This window comes from Tupaia chinensis, unplaced genomic scaffold, assembly GCF_000334495.1.
Source record: "Tupaia chinensis unplaced genomic scaffold, TupChi_1.0 Scaffold000054_1, whole genome shotgun sequence".
In the NCBI taxonomy this organism is placed as follows: Eukaryota; Metazoa; Chordata; class Mammalia; order Scandentia; family Tupaiidae; genus Tupaia; species Tupaia belangeri.
Window position 1 is genome coordinate 5458878 of NW_006159512.1, and position 22307 is coordinate 5481184.

Genomic DNA, 22307 nt, shown 5'->3' on the forward strand with positions numbered 1-22307 from the left:
TCGGGATCTTGGGCACACATGCGCATGCACCCGGTGTGAGTTTAAGCACCAGGTCCAGGATTCGAACTGCAGTCGACTACGTGGGGAGTTCAGTGACATAGCCTTTACACTAACTGCTGGTCCCCAAGCTGGTCTGTTTTTAATCTTTACTGAGATTTTGCAGTGTTGGCTTAGAGAATCATACTTTAAAAATCATACTTTTAAAGTATCATTTAAAAGAATCGTACTTTTAAAAGAGAGATATACACAACATCATTGATGATATCTTGACACTGTGATTCTCCCCACTCCCACCAACCTCTAGCTTAAGCCAGCCCAATTATGAGTACTAATGGTTTTTAGCCCTGAACAGGGAACTTTTCCATGTGTCTGCCTCTTGTGGTTTTTCATTTTATTGCTACACCAGTGTCTAGACCTTTAGAAAGCCACATTCTTGAGTTATCTGGGACCAATCACATATTCACAGAGTAATTTGTTATTTTGCAGCTATAACATTCATACATGTTGAAATGGTCACATGATAATTTTCTAAATGCATACAAATTCTAAATTAAAAATTTATAAATATTTGTATAAGACATAATGAAAGTTTAACTGTAGGCTAAATTTGAAGAAAAGATTTCCTAAGGAAATAGCAATTGAAACAAAAATAATATGCCATATTTTAAAACTGAGAATAAACTTTTTCAAAATGGAAAAGTGATTGATGGGTTCTTGCTATCATTTTTTATTTTAAGCATCTCTATTCACCAATATTTTGTTGAGCTTACTCCTTCAAATTATTTTTTTAATTTCAAAATTATTTTGAAAGTCTAGCCTTTGAATTATTTCAAACTGCCTTTTCTCTAAAGAGATGCAAATTGAATGTTTACTCGTAGTGAATATATACCCAAATATATATTTTCATGACAGTGTCTTGCCATGTCACAGTTCTCCTTCCTCAGCCTGTTGGGTAACTGGACTTATAGGCATATACCACCGTGCCCTAGCCTCCCAAGTGGTTCCAACCTCCAGAGAACAGCATCTTAGCAGTAAGAAGTACTGTGACTGGACTTATAACAAGTACAGTTTTAATGATTTGCTAGCTTCAGTGGATGGGTGTTTCAAAGGCTATCATCTAGTTCAATACCAAAAGTTAGCCATCCTTTACTCTTCAGTGGTCGGGCAAATTTAAGTACTTCTTAGAGAATGGACTTCCATCGATATATATTTTCCCTGCAGATATACTGTACACAGTATTTACTGTACACAGTATTATTCTTTAAGTGTCATTTAATCTACTCACCTCCCTGCTTTTCAGAAAAGAAATCAAGCTCACTCACATTTCATTTATCCTGAATGTACACACAGGCTATTATTTTAGTGTTTTTCCACCAATGTAAGCAGATAGCAATATTATTTTTTTAGTTGTTAGAAAAATTCTGTAGACTTCAAAGAACCATGAGAATACTGGACTATCATCAGTAAGTGATCACTGTTACTTTTGGAAGATGCTCCCAATCACTAAACGTTTTGTTTCTTTCACCACAAACCCAGCCCAGAGATACAAATTAAATCAACAGCAGCACTTCTTTCACTTCAATATGCAGAGTGTGTTTTTGTTCTTTATATACTTGTTTATCTACCTTGAATAGTCTTAGAATGGGACTAGTTAAAACATCATTAAATGCTCTAATAATGAAGAAAAAGAACTCATTTACAAAGCAAAAAGTAACACTTAATTGGTAACTGCTTTTGTTATTAACTCATATGGTCATCAAATGTTTCCTAAAACTTTCATTTAATTTTGGGGGCTAGTGAGTGAAGTCTTCTTTATTTTAATTAGTTATAATCCTAAGTACTAGATAATCATAACATTTCCTTTTATTGTTGTTATTTTATTTCTGTTTTTAGATTTTTGCCATAGGGCATGTGAACTTAGCAGAGAGAGAGAGAGAGAGAGAGAGAGAGAGAGAGAGAGAGGGAGAGGGAGAGGGAGAGAGAGAGAGAGAGAGAGAGAGAGAGAGAAAGAGAAAGTGAGAAATCACTGTGCAGTGGGGATCGCTATGCTACAATCCCTTCTCCTCCAGTTTCCTCTCAGGATTTTGGGCACGTATGCATGAACATGCACCTGGTATGATTTTCAAGCCACCAGGTCTGGAACTCAAACCGTGGTTTGCCATTTAAGAGTCCTGTGTTCAAACAACCATGCCACCTGCTGGCCCCTGTTTTTTGTGTTTTTAAGCAAAATAAATAAATAAATGTAGACCTTGCCTGGAAATTCTCAAGAAAGGTCAGAGAACTGATCCTGTTGAAAATGTTATTAGCTATAGAAAAGTATTTCAAAAACATAAAATAAGCAGTTTTAAACATAGTTTAGTGCTCAGAATAGCTCGTTGGTTTTGTTTTTCATTTTTAACATAAATATCAATTGCCACTGTATAACTGAGTCATAAACACACTGGAATTCAGAAATATTTATGCTGAAATATTTCTCTGTGAACAAATTACATTTCACTGAATAGAAAGATTTAGTTACTGTTCGTGTCTTAAAAACAAGAAAACTTTGCATTACATAATTCTCCATTGGGTGGTTTTTACATGTTTATGTGTAGTTAAGAATGTGGCATAGTGGTTAAAAACCTGAATTCTGTAGTCAGACTGCCTGGGTTTAAATATGGTTCTGTAACTTTTAGCACTATGACCTTCCCAATTCACTCAAACTGCCTGTGCCTCAATTTTCTAATCTATAAACTGGTAGGTAGATGAAATTTGTTAACATTTATTAAACACTTAAAATAATACCATGGTACATATTAAGCTGTTAGGAAACATTAGCTCTTATTAGTTATTCAACTTTATTATTTAAAAATAATTTTTTTTGCCATAGGGACTGTGCGTTTACTGGAGAGAGACACAGAGAAAGGGGGAGAGAGAGGGAAAGTGATAAAGCACGCCAGCGGGAATAACCACACTGCAATTCCTTCTCCTCCATTCTTCTCTTGGAATTTTGAGTACTCATGGACTTGTATCAAAAATGTTTTCAAGTTGCTAAAACTTTCATTTAATTTTGGGGGCTAGTGAGTGAAGTCTTTATTTTAGTTTTATACCTAAGTACCAGATAATCATAACATTTCCTTTTATTGTTGTTATTTTATTTGTTTTTAGATTTTTGCCATAGGGCACTTGAACTTTCCAGAGAAAGAGAGAAAGAGAGGTAGAGATAGAGAAAGAGAAAGGGAAAGTGAGAAATGCGACAAAAGAAAACCTATATATATTATATTACTACATCCACTTAAAACCAAAACAATGCACTTAATAGACATTAAAGGACACATTCTCAAGAAAAAAAATCTTCCACTTACAAAGATACCTTCAAAAATTGGAAGAGGCAGCTATTTCACTAGATGTGTAAGTATCAACATAAGGTGGCAATAAGCATAAAGCAAGGGAGCTTAATACCTTCAAAGGAACACAATGATAGCCCAGTAATAGATCTCAAAGGTAAAGAAATTCTTGAAATGTCTGAAAAGGAATTCGAAATGATTATTCAAAAGAACTTCAGTGAGGGGGCTGGCAGGTGGCATGGTGGTTAAGGATGCTAGATCCCCATGTGGCTGAATGTGGTTTGAATCCTGGACCTGGTAACTTCCTTTCTCACTTTCTCTCTCTTTCTCTCTCTCTTGCTCTGTTCCTCTCTGGTCAAATTAAAAAATAACTAAGTAAATAAATAAAGTTAAATAAAATAAAATAAAATAAAATAAAAAGAAATTCAGTGAAAAACAGGAAACTACTGGTATGCAATTCATCAAAATCAGGAATACTCGTCATCAGAATTTGATAAATATTTCATTAAATCTATTGATTGCTTTCTGTTGTATAATCATTTTAATAGTATTGCTTCTCCCAATGCATGAACATGGGAAGTCTTTCTCTTTTTTGTATGTCTTCTTCAGTTTCTATCATCAGTGCTTTAAGGTTTTCATTATAGAGATCGTTACCTCCTTGGTTATATATGTTCTTATGTCTTTTACTTTCTTCACAGCTATTTTTTAATTTTTTTTTTTTTTTTTGCTGTAGAGTATGTGTGCTCATCGAAAAGAGACAGAGAGGAGTAGTGAGAAGGAAAGTAAGAAAAAAAAAAAAAAAAGGATAACCAAATAACAATTCCTTTTCCTCCATTCTCCTCCTGGGATTTTGAGTGCATGTACCCATGCGCCCAGAGTACTTTCAAGCTGCCAAATCCAGGATTTGAACTACAATCATCCATGTGGGAGTCCAACACCTTAACCACCATGCCACTTACTGGCCCCTTCTTCATAGTTACTATAAATGAAATTGCTTTTAAATTTTTTTCATCTATTTCATTGTCAGCATATAAAAATTGGTACATTTTTATATGCTGATTATTTTATGCTGCAGCTTTACTAAATTTATTTATCAGTTCTAACATGTTTTGTTGTGGTATCTTTAGAGTTTTCTAAATATAAGATCATATTGTCCACATCAGCAACAATTTACCTTCCTCCTTTCCAACTTGGATGCCCTTTATGTCTTTCTCCTTCCTTATTACTCTGGCTAGGACTTCCAGTACTAAGTTGAATAAGAGTGATGAAATTGGACATCCTTATTTTGTTCTGGCTTTTAAAGAGAAGATTTTCCCCTGTTCGGTGTGAGATTAGTTATGGGCATGTCATATGTGGTCTTTATTGCACTGGTGTACCTTCCTTCTATACTTAATTTGTTGATTGTTTTTATCATAAAGGGATGTTGTCTTTTGTTAAGTGCCTTTTTCTGTATCTATGGAGATTATTATATGGTTTTTGTTTTTTATTTTATTGATAATGGTGAGTCACAGGTATGGATTTATCTACATTGAACCATACTTGCATCATTGGTTAAAGGCCACCTAGTCAAAGAATATAATCCTTTTTGATGTGCAATTAAAAGTGTATTGGCTAGGTTTGTTTGTTTGTTGTCTCAAATAGGACTTTTTGTCACTATTAAAAGTCTTAACCTTAAACAGATTCTTATACTCGTGGTTCATATCTATCAGTACGTTCAACCTTAGTGCCTGTCTCATCCCCAGTAGCTTTTCCAAAACTACTACTTTTACCATGAAGTTCCATGAGTTTTCTGATTCAACCTTGGGCTTCTTCAGCATTACTTTTTTGATGAAGACATCATGGAGAGAGATAGATTGGCAAGCCTTTTCTATGTCTTTTCCAGTGCTGTCTAGAATCAGTTTATTGACCATTTCTTTCAAGTCACTTGTCTTCACCTCCCAGGCCATGGTTTCCATCATCTTCTTCCATATCTGACTGACCTGATGATGCTGAGCATAAAAGATCTTCCATATCTGATTGTTCCTTTTTTTTTTTTTTTTTTTTTTAGTAAACACAACACAGAAGAGACGAAGCAAATGACCATCAGTAGTTTTGACATCAACAGGAGCTTCAGTCATGGTCTGCCACTTTTGATCTATGCTCATTAGAGATATTGGTCTATAGTTTTCTTTCTCTTTTTCTCTCTCTCTTTCTTTCTTCTTTGATCCTTTCTTCTTTCTTTTTTTTTTTCTTTACTTTTATTCTTGTGTCTTTGTCTAGTTTGATATCAGGACAATACTGGTCTTACAGAATAAATTTGAGGAGGTTCCTTCTATTTCAACCTTCTAGAACAGTTTGAAGAGCTTTGGTATTAGCTATTCTTTAAAAAGTAATTCTTGGGACCAGCAGTTAGTGTAATGGCTGTGTCACTGGACTCCCATGTAGTCGACCGTGGTTCAAGTCCTGGACCTGGTGGCTTAAACTCACACATACATGCCCAAGATCCTGAGAGAATAGAGGAGAAGGGATTGCGGCATGGCCATCCCACATGGGGGGTGACTTCTTGCTCTCTGTTTCTCTCTCTTTCTCTCACTCTGTCTTTCTGGCAAGCACACGCACCCTATAGTAAACAAACAAACAAACAAAAACCTCTAAAAAAAAATAAGTAATTCTTTTTGTAGACTTCAGCAGTGAAACTATCTGGCTCTGGAGTCTTCTTTTTTGGAAAAATTTTTATTACTTATTCTATTCCATCCATTGTTGTTATACTTATTCAGGTTTTCTATTTCTGGCTGGTTCAATCTTGACAGGTTGTCTATGTCCAGGAATGTATTCCTCTCCTTTTAATTTGTTGTTTTATATAATTTTTATAATAGTCTTTAATTACCTTTTGTATTTCTGTTGAATTTATTGTAATGCCTCTTATGATTTTATTTAGGGAGGACTTTTTTTATTTTTTCTTAGTCTAGCTAAGGTTAATCAATTGTTTATTTTTTTCAAAGAAAGCAATTTTTTGTTTCATTGATCTTTATTTTCTCTTTTAAGTTTCTTTTATTATCTTTTTTTTTTCTTTTCTTCTGCTAATTCTGGGATTCATTTGTTCTACTTTTTCTAGTTTCTTGACAGGAGTCATTAGGCTGCTTTTTTGTTTTTTGTTTTTGTTTTTGTTTTTTCTGTTTTCGTGTTTTGCCATAAAGCTTGTGTGCTCACTGGAGAGAAGAAAGAGAGACAAAGAAAGGGAAAATGAGGAATCACCCTCCTAAGGGGATGGCCACATTCCAACCTCTTCTCCTCCATTCTCCTTTTGAGATTTTGGGCACAAACACAAATGTGCCTGGCATGATTTTTAAACTGCTGAGTCTGGGACTTGAACCATGACAGACCATGTGGGAGTCCAACACCTTAACCACCTCACTCCCTGTCTACCCCTTAGACTGCTTATTTGAATTATTTCTCTCACTCTCTCTCTCTCTTTTTTTTTTTTTGATATAAAGCACTAGGTATTATAATCTTGCATTTTAGTATCACTTTAAGTGTATCACAAAAATTCTGATATGTTATGTTTTTACTTTCCTTGTTTCCAGAAACTTTAAATTTACATTGACTTTTTATTTAACCCAGTAGTTATTCGGGAGCATGTTATTTAGTTTTCATGTATTTGTATGTTTCCCAATGTTCCGTTTATTAATGATTTCTAGTTTTATTCCATTGTGGTCAGCAAAGACACTCGATATGATTTCTATTTTTTATTAATTTTTTATATTTGTTTTGTGGCCTAACATGTGGTCTCTTCTGAAGAATAATTCATGTGCTGATGAGAAGAATGTGTATTCTGTAATTGTTGGATGGAACATTCTGTAAATGTCTGTTAGGTCCATTTGGACTATGGCACAGTTTAAGACTGATGTTTCTTTGTTGATTTTCTATCAGAATGATCTGTCCAATGCTGAGAATGGTGTGTTGAAGTCTCCAACTATTATTGTATTGGAGCTTATCTCTCCTTTTAGTTCTAGTAATAACTATTTTACCTATTTAAGTGCTCCCATGTTATATGCCTATATATTTACAATTGTTATGCCTTCCGGCTGTATTAATCCCTTTATCATTATATAATGTCTTTCCTGGTCTATTTTTACAGCTTTTAAATTGAAGTATATTTTATTTGATATTAGTATAGTTACTCCTGCTCACTTTGACTTCCATTTGCATGGAATATCTCTTTCCATTCCTTCACAGTCAGCTTCTGTGGGCCATTATAGTAAGTTTCCTGAAGGCAGCATCTAGTTAGGTTTTGTTGTCTTACCCATTCAGCTAGTCTATATCTTTTAAATGAGAAGTTTAATCTGTTTACATTTAGGGTAATTATAGATAAATTAGAACTTACTCTTATCATTTTGTTAAGTGTCTTCTGGTTATTTCGTGTATTAATTTTCCCCTTTTTTAATGTCTATAATGGTTTGGCAAGTTGTTAGAATGCTAGGGCTTGATTCCTTTCTGTTCTTCATTTATGTATCTAGTCTACCTTAAAGCACTGATGATAGAAACTGAAGAAGACATACAAAAAAGAGAAAGACTTCCCATGTTCATGCATTGGAAGAAGCAATACTATTAAAATGATTATACAACAGAAAGCAATCAATAGATTTAATGAAATATATATCAAATTCTGGTGACATTCTTCACAGAAATAGAGAAAAACAATAATAAAATTTGCTCGAAATCACAAAAGCCTGCAAATAATCATAGCAATGCCGAGTAAAAAGAATGGTGCTGGAAGGCTTTATACTGCCAGATTTAAAAAAATATACTGTAAATCCATAGTAACAAAAACAGCATGGTATTGCCGAAAGAACGTAGACCAGTGGAACTGGATAGAGAACCCAGAAATAAAAACCACTTGTCAGCTGTCTTTGACAAAGTTATAGTGGAGCACACTGGAGAAAAGACAGTCTCTTTAGTAAATGGTGTTAGGAAAACTAGACATCCGTATGCAGAAGAATAAAGTTAGACCTGTACATTTCACTATATCCAAAAGTCAACTCCAAATGGATTCAAGACTTACACATAAAATCCAAAACTATGAAGCAAATGGAAGAAAACAGGGGAAATACCCAAGGACATTGGTACTGCCAGAGTTCACAAGTGAAAGCTAAGGCATAGGTAACAAAAGTGAAAATAGACACACAGGATTATATAAAAGTAAAAAGGTTTTACACAGCTAAAGAAGCAATCAACAGAGTGAAGAGACAACTAACAGGAGAAAATATTTGTATACAATCTCTCCAACAAGAGCTTAATAACCAGAGTACACAAGGAGTTCAAACAATTCAATGGTAACAAGACAAACAACCCAATTTTAAAATGGACAAATGACCTCAATGGACAGTTCTCAAAAGAAGACATATAAATGACCAACAAATATATGAAAAAATACTTGACATCAATGATGATTATGGACAGGCAGATCAAAACTTCAGTGAAATATTAACTAACCCCAGTTAGAATTGCTATTGTCGGGACCAGCAGTTAGTGTAATGGCTATGTCGCTGGACTCCCACATAGTCGACCGCGGTTCGTGTCCCAGACCCGGTGGCTTAAGACTCACGCCGGGCGCATGTGCGTGCATGCCCAAGATCCTGAGAGGAGAATGGAGGAGAAGGGATTGTGGTGTGGCCATCCCCCCTGGGGGGTGATTTCTCGCTTTCTGTCTTTCTGTCTCTCTCTGTCTGTCTGGTGAGTGCATGTGCCCTATAGCGAAAAAACCTCTCCAAAAAAAAAAAAAAAGGAATTGCTATTGTCATAAAGACACACGAAAAAGTAACAGATGCTGATGAAGATGCATAAAAAGAGGCATGCTTTTACAGGGTAATTAGCCCTTGTAAATTAATACAGCTATTATGGAAAGCAGAATGGAAGTTCCTCAAAAGAACAAAACTAGAACTTCTATATTATCTACCAATGCCTCTATTATCAAGAGATATATTCCAAAGGAGAGTCAATCAGTATGTCATAGAGATGTCTTCATTCCAATGTTTATCAAAGTATTATTCAAAATAGCCAAGATATGAAATCAACGTGCTCATCACTGACAAAATTATGATGTAGATATACAATGGAATACTATTTAGCCATCAAAAAGGATGTTATCCTATCATTTTCCATAAAATGGGCAAACCTGGTGATTATGTCAAATAATATAATCTAGTCATAGAAATACCCAATGTTTTCTCTTATATGTAGAAACTAAAAATAAATTTAAAAAGTGCCCTTTTAGAGGCAGAGAGGTGAAGACTTCTGGATCTGGAAGCTTGAAATTCATGCTGGGTGCATGTGCATGCCTGCCCAAAATCTCAAGAGGAGAATGGAGGAGAAGGAATTGTGGCATGGCCATCCCCCCTGGGGAATGATTTTTTTTCTTTCTCTCTCTCTGTCTCTCTGGCAAGTGCGTGTACCCTATAGCAAAAATCTCTCTTTAAAAAAAACAATAATAAAACATTGATATTATATTATCAAAATATTAACACCATTAAATACGTAATGAAGTTGAAGTGTTAAAAAGCTTTTAAATGTTGATTGATTATATATATATATATACATATATATATACACATATATACATACATACATACATATATATAAAGAGAGAGAGAGAAAGAGAGAGAGATCAAGGCTGACTGCTGAATTTGTGGCCTTTCTAATCTACTTAGTTGATGGTAATGCTGATCAATGAGATGAGAATGTCTGGGAGGTAGGACAAGGTTTTGAGGGAGGAAGTCAGGAATTTTTGCTAGCTTAAGAAGTTATAGTTACAGGGTCTTTTTCTTTTTCTTTCTTCCTTTTTTTTTTTTATCCTAAACTTTTCTTGATAGATTATTTAATAGCAAAAATAACTGACCAAAAGAAATATGTAGGTTACATTCCAGGGTCTGTTTCTAGGCATATCTGTTGGTTCTAAAGCTCCATCCCAGCCTGGGTTGTGTCTGATCTGAGAATGAGGAATATTGCTAAAGAAGTCTGGGATGAGCTTTCTGTGGTTTCTTAGATGCTTTTTGCTGGGTGGACAGGGCAAGGCATATGGCTTAGTTTGCCAAGATGGTACTAAATGCCTCCACATTTGGTACAGAATGGTTTAATGCTTTTTTTTTTTTTTAATGCACCTCAACTTGAGAACTTTTCCAATTTCCATCTTTTTTCGTGGGAATTTATTGAATATAAGTAAGTCGAATGTTTTTCTCATTAACTGAGGTCTTAATCATGTGACATGACAAAGAAAGAAAGACAAAATGGATTGACAAGTCCCAAGAGTGAGCAATTCTCTTGAAGGGGTGGATCGTTCAGTGAAACTGTTTGGCCTGGGTTTTCTCTAAGTTTATTGTTCTTGCTTTTGTCCACTTGAGACTTTTGAATATTTCCAACTACTTCTCTAACCCCTCACTCCTTCTAGGGCTTGTGGTCTAAAAACAGGGCCACCCAAAGGGCTTGTGGGGCCTTAGGCAAATACCCTTTGCCTCCCAATTTCATTTTTGGACAGGTAAATCCTCTTTCAAGGAAAAATAAAACATAATATGGGCAGCCTGTGTACAATGTAGATTAATCCAATTAACCCAAGTTGGTGATTTGTTTTTTCTTTAGTTTCAACTTTTGCTGCTGAAAACTCTTAGAGAAGAATTTAGTTTTTCCTTATTTTTCTTATTTATTTTAGTAAATATGTTTACTTTTTCTATGGTAAATGAGAATCTAACAGAACTTTAGAAGCAAGTTTGTATTGTAATTAAATAGGAAAAGACCAGGCAATAGAGCAGTGATAGGATATATGTAAGACCTGTTTTAAAAGTTTTTCTTCTATATTTGTTCATTCCTTTATTCCTAAGTGAATATTATATCAATATTATAATATTGATATAATATTGACATTATGCTGAGTGCTTAGAGTTATTTTTAAGAATAATGGAAAACATAGAGGGGTGTTAAGAACAAGTTTTGGTCTGCTTATACACTGGTTGGAAAGAAAAGACACATGCTTAGAAAAATAGCTACCAAAACCTGGGAAAATATGGCAAGTGCCACATGTACAGAGCAGAGGGAAAAAAAAAAAAGCTATGAGAGTTCAGCAAGGATGAAGTCCTGTGTGCAGCATACTCTGAGAAGTCTTTTTAGGAGGAAGGTACTGGAATTTTAATCTGAAATCTGGATTAGCAGTGAAGAGAGAGGGCAGTCAGTGGGAAGGACATTTTCATGGAGGGAAAAAAGTAGACACTGAGATGAAAAAGTATAGCATGTCTTTGGGTAGGGCAGGGCAATGATAGCAATGAGTACATTTGCTTGGAGCATAAATTCTCCTACCTCTACCACCAATCCTAGTAACTGAAGGGTTCATTAAATTAACAAGTAGAGTACAGCCTCTGTCCTTTACTTGCTCTTTTAAGCCTCAGTTTCCTTTATTTATAAACTGGGGTTGATCATATCTACCAACTGTTGAATAAATTATTAATGGTTACGTGGATTAAATGAGATAGGATGCTGACATGAAGGTTTTGAGAAGGATTTTTGTACTTTATCATCCCTCTTCACTGAATTCCTTGAGTTCAGCCTAAATCCAGTGCTATCACACTCTTAAAAAAATCCTCATTCTCCCTCATTTGACGACTATTCATTTCTTTAGACCAGTCTCTAAGCATCTTGTAATTTAGGAAAATTTTCTTAGTATAAACTATCTCATATGCAAGGAAACCAAACACATTTGAGAGCTTTAAAATAATTTATCACTAACTAGTTCAGGATGGTTAGAGCTTAACAAACTAAAAGGAAGTGGTTGGAGATAAGAAAACATTTTTTTTTTTGTAGTTATGCCAACATCTTCTGTGACATAAACTTCACTGTAATTGATAGGCAAAGTAAATGATATTGCCCCAAGAAATTCAATTAAAAATCAACTGCTATTGCATTTGATGAAGGTGACTCAGGTCTGAGAAGGGAGAGAATGGCACTTTGTCTAATCTCATGACATGCTAGAATGTTTACACCAGTTTGAGTTGTTGTGATGGGGTCGTCCACATCATTTAGTTCTTGTCCTTGTGACTCACTGTTCCTGCTGTAGTGTTAACTCCCTGCAGTGGAAAAGGGAGGAGTTACTTGCCAGAACACATGGAGTAGAAAACAGCAGATTGATGTAGGTTTTGTGAAATCTGAAGGCACATAAACTTAAGCCTCTGAGAGCATAACCTTGGAAAAATCTTTGAAATACCATCCTTATAGAAGTGGTTAGTTTTCAGAACCTATCTCAAAACTTTAAGATTCCAAAGTTAATTTATGGAAAATGGGCAAGAGTAGACGAGTGGTACAATATATGCGATTTCATTGCCTCTGCTTATGTTTCCATATGGGAGAAGCTGGAGAAAAGAATGCCTCCCTTTGTTTAACTGTAATTCTGCCTTGGCTTGGTAGTAGGACCATGTTCATGTATGTATAGGAAATTCTTGGATTTAAACTCTATAAACTTGGTTTCTGTGGTCCTATTCTGGACAGAGTGTGCAGCTAAGGCAATGTTAAACCAAGGGAACTTGAAAGCTGAAAATGCATGTTTGTTTCCAAATGAGATTAGAGAATGCCCTTGATGGCATCTAATACTGACAATTCATAGATTTGTTAATTAATGAAGGCCTTAATAAGTCCAGTGTACTTGGGTTATACTTAGACCTGCTGTAGAGGAATCTGTTCCCTTTCTATCTCATTGATCATGTTTACTGAATAACCACTATGTATCAGGTATATATGTGTTAGATGCTGGATGTAGAAAGATAAATAAGATACAGTCCTGTGGGAATTATAGTATAGTGGGGAGAGGTATGCATGAATAGTCACAGTGATGAGTGTTATGATAAGGGACTCTGTATCATACTGTGGTAACAAAGAGGAGAAAGCATTTAAACCTTGTGATTAGTGAAGGGACAGGTCAGAGAAGGCTCTGTAGAAAACCTAACCCTATACTAGGTTTGGTAGGATTAGTAGGAAACAGACACTGCAGGCAGAGGAAAAAGCACGGCCTTTGAAGATGGGTTGGTGGGGAGAGGATCATACAAATTAAATTACTAAATAAATTAGCCCTCATTCTTTAAATTCCTGTAAGATAAATAACTAAAGCAAAAATGAAGCAGAAATACCATTTGATTATCTTCTATAAAAGTTTGGAATTAATTGTCTGGGAGGTAGAGAAGAGGAATGAGAAAGCAGAAATGGACTTCAAGTTGGAACACAAGAAAGCAAGAATGAATCATTCTGGGGGTCCTGGCAAGATAAATGACATACTCAGAAGAGTTGAACTTATTGATAATGGTATGATGGGACAACATCAGGACCATGCTCAGGGAACTAACAAAGGATGCTGAGGCAGCCAGGGTAGCAACAAGAAACCCTTACAACTTTTCTTTTCTTTCTTTTTTTTTTTTTTTATGGTTTTTGCCACAGGTTATGTGTGACCAGAGAGACAGAGAGAAACAATGAGATGAAAAGTGAGAAATCACTTACCAGGGTGACTGGACATACTGCAATCCCTTTTCTTCCATTCTCCTTTTGGGACTTGGAGCACAAGTGCATATGTGCCCAGTGTTAGTTTCAAGCTGCTGGATCTGGGGCTCAAACTGCGGTCAGACCTGTAAGAGTTCAGCACTTTAATCTTTGCCACCTGCTGGTCCTGACATTACTACTGTAGATCCTGAAGGGGTAGGGGTACAAAAATAGTGTTACTTTAGTTGAGTGAGGGCTGGCATTATGGAGAAGGGCAAATAGATGGTTAGGAACTATGGCTGTAGACAAACAACTTCTGTTAAAACTATGGAGAATCTGAGAGAGAACAGGTAACAAATAACTTAGACTCAGCTTCCATGTCTTTGATACTAGCTGAACCAATGGAAGCCAGAAGACCAGAGTCCAGATGGTGAATTCTGTAGAGGTAAGACCTTAGATTGCTTCCTAGCTGCCAATACTACTTTGTGTATAAATTTACATAACAAGGGAGAAGGAGAGTGAAAGACAAAGCACCCCTCAGTGGGATACAGTCATGCTTCAATCCTTTATCCTCTGTTTCTCCTTTCTCAATCCTGTCAAGATTCTAAAGCATGCACACACACCCATGCATTTCTCAAACCATTAGGACCAGGATTGAGCCACAATTGGCCATGTGTTATCTGGCTTCTAATGTACAGAGTGTAGCCACTGTGCTACAGGGCTAACCCAAGAGTTTCTAAATTCCGATGAGCCCTTTTTCCAGTGGAAGCAGTTTCTCTATGTCCAGTAGAAGCAACCCTTCCACCCTTAGTGGTAGTGACTTCTTCAAACCCATGGAAATAGTTTGTATGACTACTTTGGAGCTTGCTTACTATTAAATATTTCATGTGGCAGAATATGGTCTGAAATCTACTTTCACTACACTTACCAGAACAGTGAGGTAGGGAAGGCAATCATAACTTCCACTTATCTTTTATCATATTACCAAAATATTGAGGTGATAAATATTTACCCAAAGAACCTGACAATTGTATAGAGCCAGCTTGGTTTACATCAATTTGCAACATAACTAAATGCCTACCAAGTTTGGAGCATTTTAACATTATAAAACCACTGTCTGCATAAAACTTTTAGGTTGATTTTAAAATGTAGTGTTATCATTTCTATTTATAAAGTGTGAAACAAATTGGTTGGCAAGATCACATATGACAGCAAAGAGAAGTCTTGTTTACAACACTACGGTTGTAGTTAAGGTGAATATACATGGTTTTTTATTCTCTTAGAGAGCAGGAGCTTAAATAGAAGCCAAGAAAAGTATCCAGGTACTTTTTAACTATTGTGATTGTGTGGTAGCCTTGTGTAATGGCTTTACAATGTGGTCCCGAGATTCTTTGAAATACCTTCTGTTTAGAGGTGGGGATTGGTGGTCTAAGTCACTTCCCTTGAATCTAAATCCCTTGACAAGTCAGTAGAACATGGCAGAAATGTTGCTGTGCTAGTTTCTTAAGATATGGGTCTGGACTTTGGCGCTTGATTTGGTAAAATTCAGGGTCATATTCTAAGAAACTGGCTACTTCCAATTATCTTTTGGGATGCTTGCTTTTAGGACCCATTTACACAAAGAAGTTAAAGGCACCTGATGGAGAGGCATGTGTGGAGAGAAACTGATCAGTAGCATCTACTCATCAGTCATGTAAGTAATTCATCTTGGAGGTGAATCATCCAAATTCAGTAAGGCCATGTGGTGCAAAGATGAGCTGTCCTTGTTGAGATCTGCTCAAATTACAGATTCTTATGCCAAATAAATTATTGCTGTTTAGGTCACTAAGTTGTAGGATGACTTGTTATGCAGAAGTAGAAACCTGAAACACATGGTAATTTTGTTTTTTTTTGGATAAGACTCATTATTAGATACATAATTTACAGACATTCTCTCTTAGTCTGTGACTTACATTTTCTTACTATTAATACTTTTTGTGTTCTTAAGGAGAAAGAATATATATTTTTAGAGGTTTTTGCCTTAGGGTGCATGTGTTTGCTGGAAAGAGAGAGAGTGAGAGAGAGAGAGAGAGACAGAGACAGAGACAGTGAGAGGGAAAGTGAGAAATCAGCATCAGGGGAGATGGCTATGCTGCAATCCCTTCTCCTCCATTCTCCTTCCAGGATCTTGCTCGCACACACACATGCACCCAGCATCAGTTTCAAGCTACCAGGTCTGGGACTTGAACTGTAGTCAGCCGCAGGGGAGTTCAGAAATGTAATGCTATACCATCTGCAGGCCCCAGGAGAAGGACATTTTTAACATATGTAAAATATTCTACAAGCTCTTCTAAATATTCTTTTTTTTTAAAGTGTATTTATTTATTCTATAAAGTGAGAGAGGCAATGAGAGAGGAATGATAGAGAAAGAGATACAATACCTCTGATTAAAGTGTAGATGCTGTGATCCACTCCAGCTTAGCTAGCCTGGATCATGGACACACATATGCCCAGTATATTAAAGATTATCTGTGGACCCAAACTAGCAACCTTCCCATGGGGGTCTGCTGCAGAGTATCAAATTTTTCTGTTTTGCCACTATTTGGTACTTATTTTACAAACTTTTAAGTTAAAGAGAAGCATAGGAATATCTGGGAAGAAAAAAGTATCAGCAAACCATTTAATGGTTTGGCACTGAATGCTTGTAAGGTTTTCTTTAGTTAGTACTTATGGACTGATTTTTAATATAGAAAGTATTGTAGTGAAAATAAGCATAGTGGTAAGTAATATTTAAACTCAAATTTGGGGCTTCAAGGAAACTTTTCAAATTGGTCTCCAATTTGGAGCCTTATGGTTTCTCACAGTATTTTGTCTGGTCTAGAAAGAGTTAAGCTAAGATATAAAAAAAAAAAGCTATGAGAGTTCAGCAAGGATGAAGTCCTGTGTGCAGCATACTCTGAGAAGTCTTTTTAGGAGGAAGGTACTGGAATTTTAATCTGAAATCTGGATTAGCAGTGAAGAGAGAGGGCAGTCAGTGGGAAGGACATTTTCATGGAGGGAAAAAAGTAGACACTGAGATGAAAAAGTATAGCATGTCTTTGGGTAGGGCAGGGCAATGATAGCAATGAGTACATTTGCTTGGAGCATAAATTCTCCTACCTCTACCACCAATCCTAGTAACTGAAGGGTTCATTAAATTAACAAGTAGAGTACAGCCTCTGTCCTTTACTTGCTCTTTTAAGCCTCAGTTTCCTTTATTTATAAACTGGGGTTGATCATATCTACCAACTGTTGAATAAATTATTAATGGTTACGTGGATTAAATGAGATAGGATGCTGACATGAAGGTTTTGAGAAGGATTTTTGTACTTTATCATCCCTCTTCACTGAATTCCTTGAGTTCAGCCTAAATCCAGTGCTATCACACTCTTAAAAAAATCCTCATTCTCCCTCATTTGACGACTATTCATTTCTTTAGACCAGTCTCTAAGCATCTTGTAATTTAGGAAAATTTTCTTAGTATAAACTATCTCATATGCAAGGAAACCAAACACATTTGAGAGCTTTAAAATAATTTATCACTAACTAGTTCAGGATGGTTAGAGCTTAACAAACTAAAAGGAAGTGGTTGGAGATAAGAAAACATTTTTTTTTTTGTAGTTATGCCAACATCTTCTGTGACATAAACTTCACTGTAATTGATAGGCAAAGTAAATGATATTGCCCCAAGAAATTCAATTAAAAATCAACTGCTATTGCATTTGATGAAGGTGACTCAGGTCTGAGAAGGGAGAGAATGGCACTTTGTCTAATCTCATGACATGCTAGAATGTTTACACCAGTTTGAGTTGTTGTGATGGGGTCGTCCACATCATTTAGTTCTTGTCCTTGTGACTCACTGTTCCTGCTGTAGTGTTAACTCCCTGCAGTGGAAAAGGGAGGAGTTACTTGCCAGAACACATGGAGTAGAAAACAGCAGATTGATGTAGGTTTTGTGAAATCTGAAGGCACATAAACTTAAGCCTCTGAGAGCATAACCTTGGAAAAATCTTTGAAATACCATCCTTATAGAAGTGGTTAGTTTTCAGAACCTATCTCAAAACTTTAAGATTCCAAAGTTAATTTATGGAAAATGGGCAAGAGTAGACGAGTGGTACAATATATGCGATTTCATTGCCTCTGCTTATGTTTCCATATGGGAGAAGCTGGAGAAAAGAATGCCTCCCTTTGTTTAACTGTAATTCTGCCTTGGCTTGGTAGTAGGACCATGTTCATGTATGTATAGGAAATTCTTGGATTTAAACTCTATAAACTTGGTTTCTGTGGTCCTATTCTGGACAGAGTGTGCAGCTAAGGCAATGTTAAACCAAGGGAACTTGAAAGCTGAAAATGCATGTTTGTTTCCAAATGAGATTAGAGAATGCCCTTGATGGCATCTAATACTGACAATTCATAGATTTGTTAATTAATGAAGGCCTTAATAAGTCCAGTGTACTTGGGTTATACTTAGACCTGCTGTAGAGGAATCTGTTCCCTTTCTATCTCATTGATCATGTTTACTGAATAACCACTATGTATCAGGTATATATGTGTTAGATGCTGGATGTAGAAAGATAAATAAGATACAGTCCTGTGGGAATTATAGTATAGTGGGGAGAGGTATGCATGAATAGTCACAGTGATGAGTGTTATGATAAGGGACTCTGTATCATACTGTGGTAACAAAGAGGAGAAAGCATTTAAACCTTGTGATTAGTGAAGGGACAGGTCAGAGAAGGCTCTGTAGAAAACCTAACCCTATACTAGGTTTGGTAGGATTAGTAGGAAACAGACACTGCAGGCAGAGGAAAAAGCACGGCCTTTGAAGATGGGTTGGTGGGGAGAGGATCATACAAATTAAATTACTAAATAAATTAGCCCTCATTCTTTAAATTCCTGTAAGATAAATAACTAAAGCAAAAATGAAGCAGAAATACCATTTGATTATCTTCTATAAAAGTTTGGAATTAATTGTCTGGGAGGTAGAGAAGAGGAATGAGAAAGCAGAAATGGACTTCAAGTTGGAACACAAGAAAGCAAGAATGAATCATTCTGGGGGTCCTGGCAAGATAAATGACATACTCAGAAGAGTTGAACTTATTGATAATGGTATGATGGGACAACATCAGGACCATGCTCAGGGAACTAACAAAGGATGCTGAGGCAGCCAGGGTAGCAACAAGAAACCCTTACAACTTTTCTTTTCTTTCTTTTTTTTTTTTTTTATGGTTTTTGCCACAGGTTATGTGTGACCAGAGAGACAGAGAGAAACAATGAGATGAAAAGTGAGAAATCACTTACCAGGGTGACTGGACATACTGCAATCCCTTTTCTTCCATTCTCCTTTTGGGACTTGGAGCACAAGTGCATATGTGCCCAGTGTTAGTTTCAAGCTGCTGGATCTGGGGCTCAAACTGCGGTCAGACCTGTAAGAGTTCAGCACTTTAATCTTTGCCACCTGCTGGTCCTGACATTACTACTGTAGATCCTGAAGGGGTAGGGGTACAAAAATAGTGTTACTTTAGTTGAGTGAGGGCTGGCATTATGGAGAAGGGCAAATAGATGGTTAGGAACTATGGCTGTAGACAAACAACTTCTGTTAAAACTATGGAGAATCTGAGAGAGAACAGGTAACAAATAACTTAGACTCAGCTTCCATGTCTTTGATACTAGCTGAACCAATGGAAGCCAGAAGACCAGAGTCCAGATGGTGAATTCTGTAGAGGTAAGACCTTAGATTGCTTCCTAGCTGCCAATACTACTTTGTGTATAAATTTACATAACAAGGGAGAAGGAGAGTGAAAGACAAAGCACCCCTCAGTGGGATACAGTCATGCTTCAATCCTTTATCCTCTGTTTCTCCTTTCTCAATCCTGTCAAGATTCTAAAGCATGCACACACACCCATGCATTTCTCAAACCATTAGGACCAGGATTGAGCCACAATTGGCCATGTGTTATCTGGCTTCTAATGTACAGAGTGTAGCCACTGTGCTACAGGGCTAACCCAAGAGTTTCTAAATTCCGATGAGCCCTTTTTCCAGTGGAAGCAGTTTCTCTATGTCCAGTAGAAGCAACCCTTCCACCCTTAGTGGTAGTGACTTCTTCAAACCCATGGAAATAGTTTGTATGACTACTTTGGAGCTTGCTTACTATTAAATATTTCATGTGGCAGAATATGGTCTGAAATCTACTTTCACTACACTTACCAGAACAGTGAGGTAGGGAAGGCAATCATAACTTCCACTTATCTTTTATCATATTACCAAAATATTGAGGTGATAAATATTTACCCAAAGAACCTGACAATTGTATAGAGCCAGCTTGGTTTACATCAATTTGCAACATAACTAAATGCCTACCAAGTTTGGAGCATTTTAACATTATAAAACCACTGTCTGCATAAAACTTTTAGGTTGATTTTAAAATGTAGTGTTATCATTTCTATTTATAAAGTGTGAAACAAATTGGTTGGCAAGATCACATATGACAGCAAAGAGAAGTCTTGTTTACAACACTACGGTTGTAGTTAAGGTGAATATACATGGTTTTTTATTCTCTTAGAGAGCAGGAGCTTAAATAGAAGCCAAGAAAAGTATCCAGGTACTTTTTAACTATTGTGATTGTGTGGTAGCCTTGTGTAATGGCTTTACAATGTGGTCCCGAGATTCTTTGAAATACCTTCTGTTTAGAGGTGGGGATTGGTGGTCTAAGTCACTTCCCTTGAATCTAAATCCCTTGACAAGTCAGTAGAACATGGCAGAAATGTTGCTGTGCTAGTTTCTTAAGATATGGGTCTGGACTTTGGCGCTTGATTTGGTAAAATTCAGGGTCATATTCTAAGAAACTGGCTACTTCCAATTATCTTTTGGGATGCTTGCTTTTAGGACCCATTTACACAAAGAAGTTAAAGGCACCTGATGGAGAGGCATGTGTGGAGAGAAACTGATCAGTAGCATCTACTCATCAGTCATGTAAGTAATTCATCTTGGAGGTGAATCATCCAAATTCAGTAAGGCCATGTGGTGCAAAGATGAGCTGTCCTTGTTGAGATCTGCTCAAATTACAGATTCTTATGCCAAATAAATTATTGCTGTTTAGGTCACTAAGTTGTAGGATGACTTGTTATGCAGAAGTAGAAACCTGAAACACATGGTAATTTTGTTTTTTTTTGGATAAGACTCATTATTAGATACATAATTTACAGACATTCTCTCTTAGTCTGTGACTTACATTTTCTTACTATTAATACTTTTTGTGTTCTTAAGGAGAAAGAATATATATTTTTAGAGGTTTTTGCCTTAGGGTGCATGTGTTTGCTGGAAAGAGAGAGAGTGAGAGAGAGAGAGAGAGACAGAGACAGAGACAGTGAGAGGGAAAGTGAGAAATCAGCATCAGGGGAGATGGCTATGCTGCAATCCCTTCTCCTCCATTCTCCTTCCAGGATCTTGCTCGCACACACACATGCACCCAGCATCAGTTTCAAGCTACCAGGTCTGGGACTTGAACTGTAGTCAGCCGCAGGGGAGTTCAGAAATGTAATGCTATACCATCTGCAGGCCCCAGGAGAAGGACATTTTTAACATATGTAAAATATTCTACAAGCTCTTCTAAATATTCTTTTTTTTTAAAGTGTATTTATTTATTCTATAAAGTGAGAGAGGCAATGAGAGAGGAATGATAGAGAAAGAGATACAATACCTCTGATTAAAGTGTAGATGCTGTGATCCACTCCAGCTTAGCTAGCCTGGATCATGGACACACATATGCCCAGTATATTAAAGAATATCTGTGGACCCAAACTAGCAACCTTCCCATGTGGGTCTGCTGCAGAGTATCAAATTTTTCTGTTTTGCCACTATTTGGTACTTATTTTACAAACTTTTAAGTTAAAGAGAAGCATAGGAATATCTGGGAAGAAAAAAGTATCAGCAAACCATTTAATGGTTTGGCACTGAATGCTTGTAAGGTTTTCTTTAGTTAGTACTTATGGACTGATTTTTAATATAGAAAGTATTGTAGTGAAAATAAGCATAGTGGTAAGTAATATTTAAACTCAAATTTGGGGCTTCAAGGAAACTTTTCAAATTGGTCTCCAATTTGGAGCCTTATGGTTTCTCACAGTATTTTGTCTGGTCTAGAAAGAGTTAAGCTAAGATATTCATGCCTAATAACTATATAACCATTACCTGTATCATCATCGACACCTTTTGTTTCTATATATATGTACTATGTACTACTTGCCAAAAAGTTCAACTCGCATTCACATTCTTCTTATGTCTTTGGCCATTAGGAAGACTGTTGTGAATTTAGAGATGAACTAAATGATAATATAAAAATATGCCACAGAGTCTGTGTGCTTTCTTCTCCATTATAGAAACATGGATATGACCTCAATTGTCTATGCCAGGCAATTACTTATAAAGTTAGATAGATTATAAGCAATGAGGCCACACTGGTGGCCTCTGAAATAACAGTTTGC